We start from the raw sequence: 17,401 nt of genomic DNA on the forward strand, positions 1-17,401 counted from the left end.
CATCCGTGAAACAGTCATAGTATAGGGGTTTAATCGGTTGTCTGGTGCCGCCCAAAAAACACTTAACCCAGATATATCTACACAACAGTAATCTGTAAAAAAACAACTTCCATAAACGCACAGAAATGCAATTAAAATTAAATTCGTACTAAAGTGATATTATTTAATGTATTCACAATTTTACTACTCAATGAAATGATGCTAACCCAAGCCACAAGGCTTTTACTTTTGGAGGCATCATAACATACACGAAAAACCTATGGTCCATCAAATAAAATAATATAAAATATATAGATTACTTGATAACTATTCGTCGTTTTATTTGTAATTGAAGAACACGTTTCCTAACATTAAAATTAAGTTTGGCATAACCATGTACATATATCGCCTTTAAAGTTGGAAAGTACGCTTTACTAAAACTTTATTAATTTGGCGACTAAAATAGTTAAACACTTTCGTTTAATTACCAATAAGTATCAAATTGTGCACAGTCAAAATAGCAGTTATGTATATGCATACTGACTAGTCCTTTCTATTTGTTTTAGAAAGGATTGCTCCGAAATATCGTTTAGGCCGGTATTATTTGTACCATTATTTTACTTTTCAGTTTTGCTTAATTGACTGCATTTTTGAGTAATGTAATTGATACCGCGGATATTGTAATATAATTATTTCCATCCCGAAGCAAGTTCTTAAATGAAAACAGAATCTTAAAATATATTAATTGTATATGCATTAAGTACTTTGATCGAGGTCATTTTACCTCTCCCACTTCGCATTTTTTCTGATAAGTTAATAAGTTCAAATGACATAATAAAATCACTAAGAATTTTCAATAAACATAAATTATATCACACGCATTGACATTTATTAATGTTCGCATTAATATCAACACGGATTCGTATCTGTTTGTAAGCAAAACTAACGTACATGTGTAAAAAAGTTATTTTATTTAGCATCATGTTGAGACCAGAATATTCGTAAATCTTACACAAGAATAATATAATTCAATTGCGGCGAATTAAAACAATGCAGCTATGTAAATGTCATGAAAGTGGCGCATGTATTGCTACCAGTTTGAGTACAACGAAACACCATCCCAGCATTTAGCTATGTGATTCCCGGAAGAAAACGTTATTGTACGCCCTTGATTTAACTTCGACTTTATTTCCTCGTCGTTATGGCATGAACGTTTAAAGAAGTCCAGTGAAAGTCACGAATTGTCATTTTAACAAACATAGAATGTATGGGCTTACATCTGTTTATTTTCCTGATTCATAGTGTTGATCCACATTTAAGACTACATTGGTATTGCATCAACGTTTCGTTCGTGACTGGTAAAATAAACAACCAGACTCAAACCACATATTCATGTGTAAACTGAAATATTGCATGTCCTGCATATGGGTAGACATGTTTGAGAACCGTGAACTGTTATTCAACAGTACTCATGAAGCATTTATACATACAACTGCAAGTATAGCAAACAAACAACATGCTTGTTGTATAAAGGTGTACACACAACTATAACAGAAACTTAAGGTATTTAAAGAGTGTTATATACCTAAGACAGAGAAGGTTACCAGGAAAATAAAATAAAATTAACTCACGACTGATACAATTTTGTAAATCGAACTCAAGGCTTGTAACGTATTTTCAATCGGATCATACAGTATCACGTTATGCTGACAAAGCTAGACTTATATTAAGATGAATACTACATTTCCGTATGTATTACTATTAGTTATAGTTTAGTATCACCCAATAGACGACCTGCTATAAATAACGAAATAAAAATTTATCTATAAGAATTGTTACCTTAGTAAAAATAAAATCATTTCACATTATTAAAAAAATCCACAGCCTTAGAACGGACATATGTCGAACCCCCAGACAATACCACATGAATCGTAACGTTGTGAGCACAACCAAGTGCAATCAAAACCGATATATAATCCAGTTCCTCGTAATGCTATTAAGGAAGAAGCCACACTAAGTTTGCAAAATGCCCAATTACAAAGATGTGTAGTATATGGATACGTTGAGCAGCATAAAATACTTAACGTTAAAATCGCTAAATTAAAAAACAATCCGTTAAGTCAGTTAAAATTTAAATACTTTTATCGAAATAGTCAGAAAAGTGTTAAAACAGAAATATCGACACAATATTACCTGTGTACGTCATTAAGAGTAAAACAGAATATGGAAGATATGACCATATGAAGACTAATAATTTATTATAAATAATAGGTAATTTGGAAGCTGCAGTGGGTTCATATGTACTATATGTTTCGAACTTAAACGTAGCGACGTCTTAAGAGTTATGGGAATGTCTTTATTTTATACTCATTAGACAAACTATAAGTATTGATATTTGTTTCATTCTAATGTTGTTCGTATGGATATCATAGTTAAATGCTTGCCTATAACGTTATGATTAAAATTAGTAGCAGTATACATCATCTTTTTGATACCAGATGCATGTGTACTAGCTCTGTAACGATACTATGAAGTTACATACTTACACATTTTTCCGAAATATTAGAATAAACATGTAGTTATTATACGACTAATTATCCGCCAAAGTTTCGTCTACATTTATTTACACGATACATAGCGACTTGAGAAATAATCAATCATATTGGCGCATACTAAATAATATATCAATATTTTAACACAAATATTGCATTACAACTATTCATTATGACCATTTATTCAAACAATGATTAACACTGTTGTGCTATAATTTCTAGAGGACTAAATAAACACTTTATTTGCTCGTTTTCTTCATACAAAGCGGATGTTTGTCATGAGACATTCTTCGTAAAAGTTAAACGTATTGTGCAAATAATAGCATCTATTGACTTAGTGTTTTCGATAACGTCAAAGCCACACAATACAACAGTGTTAATTGTTTGATGTGTTCGCAATCGTCACATTATAAATGTATAGTTCTTCCTCAAATTCCGATTTCTAGATAAGCATTGCTATGATTTATCGATTTCTCGTAAACGTATTATAAAGAACAAACAACCATATGTCAACGATATGTAATAAATTAACCGAGCCGGAATATTTATATAAAACAAAACGGAAAGGCAAAAAGGACGACAAAACATTGGAACAAACTTCTGTTGAAATTCTTCATTTCATATTGTGGGAATTATTTGCCTTTTTCAAAAGTTCAAATAATACCCGATGATGAACGACACCGAATATTGATTGTTTTAACAAAAAGCTTCACTTAAGGTTATGTTCGTTCGAATTTAGTTTTATCACAAAAAGCTAAAACCTATTTAATTGAAACATTCCTGGAACATATGCATTTCGTATATTATGCAATTAGTAAACGAAGTTTTTAAAAACACACAATCAACTTATTGCATATTGATAAGAGTGCATTTTGAGTGATCCGAATTTGTCATTCAAAGAATTAAAGTAACAATAGTGTGTCGTCGTGAAGACAGTTACGTGACCTATCATAATCAATGTTTTCAGTGATATTCCTGACTTACTCTTGTGATACAATAGCACACGCTCTAAAGAACGGAAGTCACTCTTGTCATGTCCGAGGTATACTTAAAATACGGAAACAAAACACGTATTAATTATAATGCGTTAACATTCAAGGCATGTCTAAAATATACAAATTAACCGAAACATGTAAACTTTGCGATGGTATCGAATTATTCATTTTTTTATATAAAAAATCAAAACACAGAAGGCACTGCAGCTCTTCGCATTTGTGTAAATTCAGGGCATTGTAGCACCTCACTTTAGTGTAACCGCCTTCAAAATCAAAGAACCATAACAGTGCGTTAAAAAAAGATAAGCGAAACACACTTTTTGTGTCCAGTACTTCCTCTTTTTTTCATTTTCATAGTAATCACCCTATTCGTCATCATGCTCGTCATCATCATTTAACATGTTTCTCATCGCCAGATATTTTGTATTGACGTGACATCAAAAAGTTCGTCCACCCAGAAAATTGCGCATGTGATGTACATGTTTTCTTAATAAAATTTTCATTTTTTATTATAGCGTCATGATAGTTATATCAAACGAATCAGCTGAATGCGCATTTCACAAAATATAATAAAAAACAGACTTACCGACATTTAAGGAAAACCTATGTTTTTAATTACAATAATGGTTAAAAATCCGATGTAGAGATGTAACATAAAACGTTGATGTAATACGGAAAACATTACTCTTCCGCCGAAGCAAACTTTTCAGGTCAACCCGTCAAACAGATCAACAACGGTGACGAAAAAAGAGAGAGGTAAGTTTTGTAGAGATCGCATTGTTTTGTGACTTTTTTTACTATTGTGATTTTTGCACTTCCATTGCGTTATCTTCGAATAATAAATAAAAAAAATAATAACATTTTAGAAATGCATTTTCTTTCTAAAATTTGATTCATATTAGATATATGTTCATAGCGTAAAAACTGGCCATCTCATCGCCATTAGTAATTGTTCCAAACATGTCACAAACATGACACAAAATCGAATTTTTAAGTGTTCAACATGTTAAAACAATATAGTTCGCTCAATTTTAAAATTTTTACCAAACAAACAATTTGAGACATGCGTTTTTTGTATGAAATCTTTATGCGAAATTTCGTCTAGATAGAGTCATCAATGACTGAGTTATTCAAGTTTTACTTTGTACCAAAAATGTCCCGTTTTTGTACAAAATCCCGACGTTCGACGTTGCAGTTGTAGTCGTTTTTACGCATACCGTGATACGGGTCATGATGAGCAATGATCACAATTTATTATATATAAATTAATTAATTGAACAGTACTTCACAATTGTACAGTGTATAGAGTACCTTGCAGTAACATAAAATAATTACGTTGTGACTAAATGAGATGCGTTGTTCAGCGCAGATTTGAAGATCAAGTCTTAACAGATGGCGGTCCAGCTTAGTCGCAATTTAATTGAACAATACTTCTCAAACGAACAGTACAGTACAGTAACATAAAATAATAAAGTTCTGAGAAAGTGAGATGCGTTGTTCAGCAAAGAGTTGAAGGTCAAGTCTTAACAGATGGCGATCCAGCTTTGTCGCAATTTGATTGAACAATACTTCTCAAATGTACAGTACAGTAACATAAAATAATTAAGTTACAATCTTGATGATACAATATAATTGTTTAGTTTAAAGGGATATAAAACAGAGTATTGAGCGTGGACGCATTTTCGGATGATTTCATGTTTTAAGAACATAGTAAAATTAACGCATGTATTTTTTTATCACGTAACTTTTACCGTTTTCAATTTATTTTACAGATAAGCTCGAATTAGCAACACGACTCGCTAACGCAGAATCTCTTCAACAAAGAACTTCAAAAACAATATAGGCACCAACTCTATGAGAAAAACAGACCGAAACTTGAAAATACTGAAATAGTTTATTATCATCAAATGGTTTAAGAAAAAGAAATGAAAGAGAAATAAAAATAAAAATTGAGGAACGTACACGAGAGAAAAAACGAAAAGATGAGGAACGTTAAATAAAATCTACTTAATAACAAACACTCAAGTTCAAATGACACTTCACAAACACCATTAGCGAATCGGATGGCAAAACACAGAGCGTTCCAAAAATTAAAGTTTGCCCTCCCAAAAACCCCTGAAAAACGGACGCATATTGTCGAAGCTTACCTTAAAACTAAATCTCCAACAGTCCAGACTTTAGTGGACAAACGTATTATTATTAATCAAGAAGGAGAACTGATGGATTCCTTGGCAAGGAATGTAAATGAAGATGTACGTTCAGTTGTACAAAAATTGCAAACAGATATCTCATCTGAAAATATCCGATGTGTAAACAGTGTAATTGCATCAATAAGTGGAGAAAACATGCTTCTCCTGTGATCAGTGTATTATAGGTAAGTAACAGAAGAGAAAACGCGTTACCCAGTACGGGACTCAAACCCGCGACCTCCTCCATGCAAGTTAGACATTCTAACCAACTGAGCTAACCGGGCGGCTATAATTTACGACTCATATTTACATTTATGTAATATAAACACAATGCCCCAACTGCTTACAGAGGGTAATTATACAGTAGTTTTACACTTTTTATTACATTCCTCTCCCCTGTTTTAAAGATATAATAATAATACATGTATTATAATACATTAATTACAACAACCTTCGACGTTTTTACTAACAAAAGGCTAATCAATCTCATGGCACCGATAAAAAACGTGTTGCCTACCCGCGAACTGCTGCCTGTAAGTCAGGCAATCTAATCAATTGAGCTAACCGGTATACAACTCATAATAACATTATATATATATATATTTTATATATACACAGTTATATAACATTTTAACTATTAACAGCTTCTGATTATAACTAGTAAATATGCACTCTATTACATGACGTTACCCTTACTGTGAAAATGAAGATCTTAACAGATGGCGATCCAGCTTTGTCGCAATTTGATTGAACAATACTTCTCAAATGTACAGTACAGTAACATATAATAATTAAGTTATAACCTTGATGATTAAATAAAATTGTTTAGTTTAAAGGGATATAAAACAGAGTATTGAGCGTGGACGCATTTTCGGATGATTTCATGTTTTAAGAACATAGTAAAATTAACGCATGTATTTTTCTACCACGTAGCTTTTACCGTTTTCAATTTATTGTACAGATAAGCTCGAATTAGCAACACGGCTCGCTAATGCAAAATTTCTGAAACAAAGAACTTCAAAAACAATATAGGCACCAACTCTATGAGAAAAACAGACCGAAACTTGAAAATACTGAAATAATTTATTATCATCAAATGCTTTAAGAAAAGGAAATGAAAGAGAAAGAAAAAGAAAAGAATAGGAACGTACACGAGAGAAAAAACGAAAAGATGAGGAACTTAACATAAAATCTACTGAATATCAAACACTCAAGTACAAATGACACTATACAAACACCATTTGTGAATCGGATGGCAAAACACAGAGCGGTCCAAAAATTAAAGTTTGCCCTCCCAAAAACCCCTGAAAAACGGACGCATACTGTCGAAGCTTACCTTAAAACTAAATCTCCAACAGTCCAGACTTTAGTGGACAAACGTATTATTATTAATATAAGTGTTCAATTATCGCTTATTCGAGTTTAGCCTGTGATTATCAAGGCTTCTAAAAATGATAAATGATGGATTACATATTGTGTTGATTCTTAACCACAAGATCTTGAATAATATTCAAACTATTGTTTTATGTAATGTTAATGTATTTTCGTTGTAAATGCAGTTTGATTATATAACATAAAACATCCAGACGTTATAAAACGTCATGTGTTGGATTTACGCCGAGTTATTGAATTTTGACGTTGTTTTCATGTTACAAAGTGGTGTCGGACTTCTTGACGTTAGTGACGTCACTGCAATCATCAATAAACACCTGTTCGCGATGATATGTATATATCAGGAAAAACAGTCTTACTTCTTGGGCAAAAAGAATTTGATCTACCCGTCCTTCATTTGCTTTGATAATTGCACCCTGAACCAACGATTGAATAGCACTAGTATTCTTTACGTTATGCAATTTTGATTGTAGATGTTTTTTTTGTTGTTTTCTTAGCTTCCGAGTTGAGTGTTTATCGCTTTGTTTACACTTCTTGGACATTTCGTTTACATATCCTTCGATAATTTGTCTGAAATCGATGGCTTTACGTGTTTTGTTAGATACATCTGAATAAAATTCTGTGTCTGTTGAGTTAAGGTCTTTGGAAACTGGCACAAATGTTTGGTCATGAGCGCTGTCGTCGGATTCAATGAGAGCGCTTTTTATCTGTTCACTATACAGGCTCAGTGGAATATCTTCATCGGAGCTAGCGGAATATGTTTATTTAAGTTTTTTTTTTCTTGCTTGTGTTCGTCTTCTTTTCTTACTCTGAACACTGCTTTTTTCCAGTGTCAGTAACTGTTAGTAGATTATTTTCATTTGAATGATAAATCGCTTGAGTGTCATTATTATTTTCATTTTCTTTATTTTCTTAAGAAATAGTTTGTCTAGCATTTACACTGGTATCGGTTTCTTCTTGGCATTTTTTTTCTCTAATTCAGAAGTAATAGTTCCTTGTTCAAGTTCCATAGTTTCTCTTATGCTTTTTTGTGGTTTTACATTTGTATTTGTTTCAATATTATCCCTCTCGTTTGTTTCCGTTTGATTTGTGGGTATTTCTTCACACATGCTATGCATGGCATGTGTTGCATTTTCTTGTTGTTGATGATTTTCTTGCTCAATGCGACATGGTGTAACATTATGTGCAACTTCTTGTTGTGTGAAATATGTAATTTCCAGTTCTATAGCAGTTTTAATCAAGCTCTCATCTTCAGAATCAGACCACATCTGCAAAAAGCAAAACGAAAATTGAGAAGTTTATGTCAACATCTAATAAATAAATACAGCAATAAATAAATACATACATACATGCAGTTATTATCACATAAGCATTGTGTCAAAACAAACAGTTTTGCCACTTTTACACAATCATCATAACATTCAATAACACTAGTTTTTTTCTATTAATTATTATAACACTCAATTTTTACGTACACGTAGTTTTGTTTGAATTCTAAATGCACTTCGAAATATTTAAAACATAATTCATACCTTGTGCTGAACTGTTCCTTTGAGAGTAATTGCACGAAATGTGTTGATGTTTGTTCATGATACTTGTTTTTTTCTCCTAATTAGCAGTGTTGAGGGATAAAGTTTCCCAGCAAAAATGGTGTCTGTTCTGATAAGCCTTGTTGGGCTTCACATTACTTGATGTATTGTTGTGTTGCATTAGCAGAAAAAGGCTGTATCAAACTACACATGGTTTATCCATAAACCGTTGCAATGTAAACTTGAAAACAAAAACAAAGTATAGTTTCGTACATGGATAATGCAGCTTAAATACTCATCACAATTCTTATTTATGTAAGAGATAAAACCCTGTAACTCAATGTACCATGTATTTGCCTGAATGATGTGTAAAACAAATTCATGAACATTTTGGAGCTAAAACATATCATATTTATTTGCATGGTTTTGTTAGTATTCTTTAACATATTTCGACTATTGTATGAATGGTATCCGGATATACTGGTTTATTGCCCCCAACAATGAACACGATAATTGATACTTGATTTTGTCAGAAATCAATATCTTCAAAACTAATCAAGATACAGTTCTGAAATTTTGAGACAATGTGTGTATATGAAAAATGCATCTGTATATAATAAAAACCCATTTTTGGAAAATTTTACTGATACTAGGTTTTTTCTCTAAGCCCTCGATATGTCTTGATTTTGTTATCCCCCGCCATAGGCAGAGGGATATTGTTTTGACGTTGTCCATCCGTCCGTCCTTCCGTCCGTCCGGCACTTTTGTGTCCGGAGCCATACCTTGGAAGTGCTGTGGCGGATTTTATTGAAACTTGGTATGAGTATATATATGGATAAGAGGATGATGCACGCCAAATGGCATTGTACGCCATCTGTTAATAATTGAGTGATGGCCCTTTATATCTTGAAAAAAATGCTTTTGATATAAGCTTAGAGCTTTATCTCCATTAACACATGAGTCAGAGCCACGAAACTTGCCATAGTTGTTCTCAATCATCGGGGGGTGCTTCACATTCAACACTCATAACCCTAGGGTCTAAGGTCAATGTCACACATTGAGGTCAAAGGTCACAAATTTGATCCATAATTAAGTCATTCCTTTGCTATGCATCAAGGGAATAAGTAATAACTGCATGATATTGTCTGCAAACCCATCACATGTACAAATGAGTTAAACAAATAAATGAGAAAAGGCAAAACCCTTCACTTATACCTTTTCTTTTAGTTCTACACCCATTCGTAAACACAATTTAATTGACAGGGATATCAATTCAAGGAATTAGCTTGTTATCTTAATGTTTGTATTCTTATGATATATTATTCTTCAAATGATGGAGGTCAAATGTGTTTTTGTTTTTTAATGCTCCGAAGGAGGGCATATAGTGATTGGACTGTCCGTCATACTTTTTTTGAAAAACTTCTATGTCGCTTCAGATGTAACCTTCATATTTGGCATGCATGTGCATATGTACAAGGCCTTTCCATACGCACACACATTTTGACCCCTTTGACCTTGACCTTGAACTTTGGGTCAGCGTTTGGGTTTCAAAATCTGATTTAGGGTTTCAAAAAATGCTCATAACTTCTATGTCGCTTCAGATGTAACCTTCATATTTGGTAAGCATGTGTATATGGACAAGACCTTACCATACGCACACAATTTTTGACCCCTTTGACTTGACCTTGACCTTGAACTTAGGGTCCGCGTTAAGGTTTCAAAATCAGCGTTTATGTTTCAAAAAATACTAATAACTTCTATCAAAACATTTTTCGGGGGCATGTGTACTTTAACCATTTATATAATTCTCAAAACATTTGAATGAAAGTACAAAACACTGTTATTCATGTCAATGTTATCATTCTGATTTGTTGAGTTATTGCCAATAATGTTTGTATGTTTATGATATATTTTTCTCCAAATGATTGACGTTCAAATGTTGTTTTTTTAACTTTAACCATTTCTATAATTCTGAAAACGTTTGAATAAAACTACAAAACAATGTTAATCATTCTGATTCGATGAGTTATTGTCCTTTGATGCCATCAGCATTATAAGGTATAACCTTTTAGGTTTCTGCACTTAGCAGCCACTAATTGAATCTGTATTAAAAATTAAAAAAAATAGAAGTACCAAGATGCGCATATGGTCACATATGTACATACGTACATACATACATGCATGCATGCGTGCGTGCGTACGTTCGTACGTACGTACGACCTGCATACATACATACATACATACATACATACATACATACATACATACATACGTACAAATGTACATACATACATACATACATACATACATACATACATACATACATACATACATACATACATACATACATACATACATACATACATTCATACATACATACATACATACATACATACATACATACATACATACATACATACATACATACATACATACATACATACATACATACATACATACATACATACATACATACATACATACATACATACATACATTCATACATACATACATACATACATACATACATACATACATACAAACATAAACGCACGCACGCATGCACTCACGTACGTACGTACGTACGTACGTATGTACGTACGTGACGGAAAAGTAGAGCGCTCCGTCCTTCAACAGCTATTGGTCCTTTTAATGCCTATGTCAACAAATTGGCTGCCCAGTGTTAAGCTCACATAAGCACTTTAGTGCTCATGGTGATATTTGATCGACCTGTCCGTCGTGAGCCTTTGCCTTGTGAACACTAGAGACCGCATTTCTTGTCCGATCTTCATGAAACTTTGTCAGGACATTTGTCCAAATCATACCTCAACTGAGTTCTAAACTGGTCATGTGGGGTCGAAAACAAAGTCACTTGGTCAAAGAAATGAAGACCTTGTGAATAATCTAGAAGTCACATGTACTTTGCCAAAATGTATGTGTAAATGATATGACGCTTCTTGAGTTCGAAAATGGTTCTGGTTGGTTGAAAAACATGGCCGCCAGGGGGCGGGACAGTTTTTCGGGCATGGCTATACAGTTACCGTGTAAGTCACATTTTTCCCAATCATGAAACTTGGTCAGAATATTGGTTTTATTGATATCATGGACGAGTTCGAAAATGGTTAAGATCGGTGGGAAAATATGGCTTTCAGGGGGTGGGGCAGTTTTCTCTATAGTTTGTTTGAAACTGGTTTTGGTCCGTCAAAAAACATGGCAACCGTGGGTCATTTTCCATATATTTTATGTAGTAAAAGAACCTTGTGAACACCCTTAAAGTCACTTTTTTTTGCCAATCATCATGAAACTTAGTCAGAAAATTGGTATTATTGATTTTTCAGACAAGTTCGAAATTGGTACTGATAGGTGTGGAAAAAATTGGCCGCCAAGGGGTGGGGCAGGTTTCTGTTTGTTTATAATGTAAACCTGTGAAAACTCTAGAAGTTGAATTTTTAAGCCCAATCTTCATGAACTTTGGTCAAAACTTTTGTTTCCTTGACACTTTTGAGTTGTAAAATGGTTCTGGTCAATCAGTATTAAAATCCATGTCTACCAGGGTTGCGGGTAATTTTCTATATATGCTTATCTTAAATACTCTGGAAGACCTTAACCTTGACTTGAAGTCAGCCTTTGTCATATTAATGTTCTGAATTATTTGCACTCGAGTTTAACTCGTCTTTCTTTTCATCTCATTCCCTCAGGTAAGCGACCCAGGGCCTCTTAGCCCTCTTGTTTGTTTTACTTGATTTTGTTGTTTAAGGACATATCACTTTCTGAAATAGTCATAAGTGTTGTCAATTAATAATTCCTCATATAAGCATTCTATATTAAGTTTTGAACAATATGCAGAACTAAAATAACATATGCTTCAGTGATACATGAACCAGCTTTTATGAAATCTTTCAAAAATAGTAAATAATCACATGTTTTCACCTTATAAATCACTTTCTTCTTGGGCGTTGTAAGTCCTTATGTTTTATTGTTTGTGTTCAAAAATCCATTTACACCAGCTGGAACCTACACTACTGTAGAGGATAATTTTAGAGTATGATTAAATATAACACACTAGAAACACTGAAAACAAAGATCCTTTTTCGTAAGAAAAAGTGTAAACAACTTGAGTCTAAAAATAGTTGGAAAAAGTATGGTTGACCAGGATGACAAATATAAATTTGCTTGAAACTTTTGGAAACAGTGTTACATATCACTTTAACAAACACATCGATATATCATTATCTTTATTGTAGTAACATACTGTATCCTATAAAATAAAAGGGATTTTATTAACATGTTTTTAATATTTATGTATCTTTCAAAGTATATTTTTTTAAGCATCATTTCTGGCCCACCATACTTTTTTCAATGTACCTTTTTTTTACTCAAGTTGTTTACATTTTTTTCGTGCACAAAAGTATCCTTTTTACACTGTTTTAAGTGTGTTATTTTTAATAATACTCTTACATTATCTTCTACAGTAGTGTAGGTTCCAGCTGGTGTCGATGGATTTATGAACAAAACAAGAAAATAAGGACTTCCAAAGCCCAAGAAGTAAGTGGTTTATAAGGCGAAAACATGATATTATTTACTCTTTTTGAAAGATGTCATTTGAACCAGTTCATGTATCACTGAAGGATATGTTTTTTTTAATTGTGCACATTGTTCCAAACTTCATAATTTAATGTTAATATAAGTAATTATTTTTTTACATTACCCCACCCACTTCTTATCATTTCAGAACGTGCTTAACTTTGTTTTCATTTGTCTTTCTTTTTCTGAATGAATACTGCAGAAAAGTTTGAAACTCATAAGCTGTTGTGTTGTTTTATAAATCATCTATTTAAATTTGTTTTTTAGAATTAGAGATTTATAATTTAAATTATCAGCTTCTATGCGAAGATTTGAAGCTCAACTTTTGTAAATCTGAATAAAGTTTTTATTGAATCGGATTTTAATGCTCACCATTATTGTATCTGCTTGATACTTCACTGCAGCTATTTAAGTGATACATTGAACGCGCTTTCCGGTCTTTTAAATGTAAGATGTTTAGTTGTCTCTAGTTGAAAATGTGTTTGTTTTTAGTGAGGAACTAATTTGCATAAAGCCGAATTAAATACCAAAACTAACCTACTTACATCGATAAAGCAAAGAAAAGAGCGTTTCAATTCTTATACATGTAATTACAATTATCATTATGCATGTGCATATGTTTTCAATGGTTTGGCTTAAAGGCAATATAATTTGGGATGTATTCGTGTATGAATTTAGTAAGCGCCTCCTTTTCCAATACGCAGTTTCGACTGTGTACATGTCGCACATGGCATAATTAATCCAAGTAGTCCCACGCTCGATTTCCTCGTGCGCTTCGTGGAGGCAATTCGCTTTATTGAATATTAAAGCCCAGTCAAATTATATACGATAGCCATTTAGCCAATCAGAATAATGTACACGAGTGAAACATAGGGCAATTGTAATTATGTAATCAACTGCAAGAAAAATAAAATGCCATTAAAGTCAAGCGTTACTTAAATATTCGCCGTGCATTTTGTCGTTTTACAATGATGACTGCACGTGTAATTGGCGATTAAATGCATAATTCGCTTTCAATAACACATTAATAATCCGGTTGAATATATATATATATATATATATATATATATATATATATATATATATATATATATATATATATATATATATATATATATATATATATATATATATATATATATATATATATATATATAGGGTCAGACCAAACAATTATTTCAAATGTTTGAAAATATTTTAATAAATAATGTGCGATGTGGACATACTATGGAAATAAAAGCAAACTACAACCTTACTAGCATTGAAGACTGTTAATGTTTTGGTGTTATTGACACAGCTGAGTAGGTGATTCCGCTTTAGTGAAAATTTTGACGGACGACGAAGAAAGACCGATCACATCAACTAGCCCTAAAATTGATCTACAAATAACCCAATTTTGTGTCAAATTTGAATAATTTTCCATTTCCTCAAAAACGAATTATTTGACCATTAAAAAAAATTAAGATCGAATTGCAGTATTGCAACATTTATTTCAAACATCTACTATATACACTGGAGTTTCATGAACAGAAAATCAAGTAGAACGGCCACCGGAAAAACTTTGCGAAACCGAAATTTCGCAAACTTAAGTACCCTTTTTCTTAAAGATTTGCTACTTTGAGACATAGTATGCGATAAAAGTCTTATCGTTGATTAATAATTGGTTATTTTCACTCAAAAAACGCGTTTTCTTCACTATGAAATTTATAAGCAAAGTTGGGGTTCCCATGGGATTTTTGCATTTTCCCATGGGATTTTCGATTTTCCCATGGGATTTTTTCTCCAATGGGATTTTTTTCTCCCATAATTTGCAAATGGGAGAAAAATCCCATGGGATTTTGAACATTTTAAAAAACGTGTTTTATTTGCGTTTGCAAGTATTTTAACGTTATTTAAGGACTGTATATTGGTTTTATGCCAATTATATATAAAAATATATAGTAATAAAAAAATCCCATTTTAAAATGGGAGAAAAACTCCCATGGGATTTTTTTCTTATTTTGAGAGATTTATTCATGAAACTTTCAGAAACATCATATTTTATGAAATGATGAACAACTACGATATTTTAATGCGTTTAGTCGTGTTTAAAAAAAAAAAATCCCATGGGATTTTTTCTCCCATGGGATTTTTTCCAATGGGATTTTTCAGTTTCGTAAGCCGAATAAGTTTCTTAATGCGAAAAACAACAATAAAGGTAATAATAATTATAATTTTGAATAATAAATTGAATAATATAAATAACATGAATATTTTTAAAATGAGTTACAATTAAAGGTTTATGCTAGTAGAACTTATCATTTCTTGTTCGAGCAGATGGTCGAGTCCAATTGGTGAGTATGCCAGCTTAGAACCAGTATAAATGCATCGCAGACAGACAACGCTGTCATACTGTTCACACCGCTGAGAAACAATCTTTATTGCATTTCATTTTGCAACAGAAAATGAACTCCGTAGTATAATTGATCTTATATATGCCCTCTGCTTTTGAAAGCGTGCAACACATTAACATAACAATAAGTCCATGCCAAAAACTATGTGCAAATTCCATTCAAAGCTATATACACATTATAAAGGTCAGATGACCCGCGTCATGCGAAAATGGGTCTTATGTCATATGCGGCCAGAGTTGGTCCATCCTAGCTTGTCCAACCGCGCAGTCTGGTCAGGTTCTACGCTGACTGATATATAAAGTCAAGCCATGATTCGTGGTATCATATCCAAACTCGGTAGCTCCTGTGCAAAACTTTCACCGGAAACGACGGCACCGAGACGGGCGCTCGAACTTTGCGGATGCGCGTTATATGTTATATATAATAGCGCGATGTGTTTGTTCTTGCCTCAAATTAGTAAGCCCAATCAGCGTTTTATTGTGTTCTTTGCTTCTACTATTAACAAGAACTTCAACCGATACGAACATGAATTTTATTTTAATATGTTTATTTAATGCTCGGAAAACTCATTGTATATTTAGACTACTACTTATAAAACAAAGTCGGGTTTTCAACATCTGTTTTCGGCATATAAATTGTTATTCCAAACCAGATTTTACGCACTTTACTGTACAAAATACCGTTAGGGCCACCGTGGTTACTCATTAAAATCCATAGGGCGAGAATGCGAGAACGCGAAAGTACGATGACGACAGTGCGACAATACGATGGCGACAATGCGTTCGTACGATTGCGAAAACGCGCTAGTACGATGACGGCAATGCGACAGTGCGACAATACAATGGCGGCAGTGCGATAGTACGGGGGCGACAATGCGATAGTCATATCGTACTGTCGCCGTGGTATCATCGCAATGTCGCCATCGTTCTATAGCATTGTCGCCATCGTATTGTCGCACTGTCGCCATCGCATTTTCGAATTGCCGCCATCATACTATCGCGTAATCGCATTGGCACCATCGTACTATCGCACTGTCGGCTATCGCCATCGTATTGTCGCACTGTCGTCATCGTATTTTCGCACTGTCGTCATCGTATTATCGCACTATCGAACTGTAGTATTGTCGCCATCGTACTATCTCACTGTCGCCATCGTATTGTCGCACTGTCGTCATCGCACTGTCTGATTGTCGTCATCGTATTATCGCGTTCTCGCATTGTCACCATCGTACTATCGCATTGTCGCCATCGTATTGTCACCCTGTCATCATCGTATTGTCACATTGTCGCCATCGTACTATCGCGTTCTCGCGTTCTCGCCCTCTGGATTTTAATGTGTAACCACGATGGCACTAACGGTATTCCGTAATACTGCTAAAGCACAGTATGATTAGGTAACTCCCAATGCAGAAATCTCTATGTCTATTTTAGTAACAACACATGTCTATGGAAGGATATTTAGGTAAAAGTTACATCATTTGTGGTGAATATTTACATTATGACTGATGCTTATTCTAATTTGCTTTATGACAATTCCAACATGCTTGTTGTCTATTCGTTTATACTTGATGATTGCTGCAACATTACATCATTCATGATGAATATTTACATTATGCGTGATGTTTATTCTAACATGCTTCATGACAGTTCCAACATGCTTGTTCTCTATCGGTTATACTTGATGATTGTTTCAACATGCTTGGTGACTATCCAATGTTTGTGTGTTCATTATTCCTGAAACCATTCATAATCGGTTTTGCCACTAAGCGTCATTAACAACGGCAGTTAG

The sequence above is a fragment of the Dreissena polymorpha genome, chromosome 14 (assembly GCF_020536995.1).
Source record: "Dreissena polymorpha isolate Duluth1 chromosome 14, UMN_Dpol_1.0, whole genome shotgun sequence".
Classification (NCBI taxonomy): domain Eukaryota; kingdom Metazoa; phylum Mollusca; class Bivalvia; order Myida; family Dreissenidae; genus Dreissena; species Dreissena polymorpha.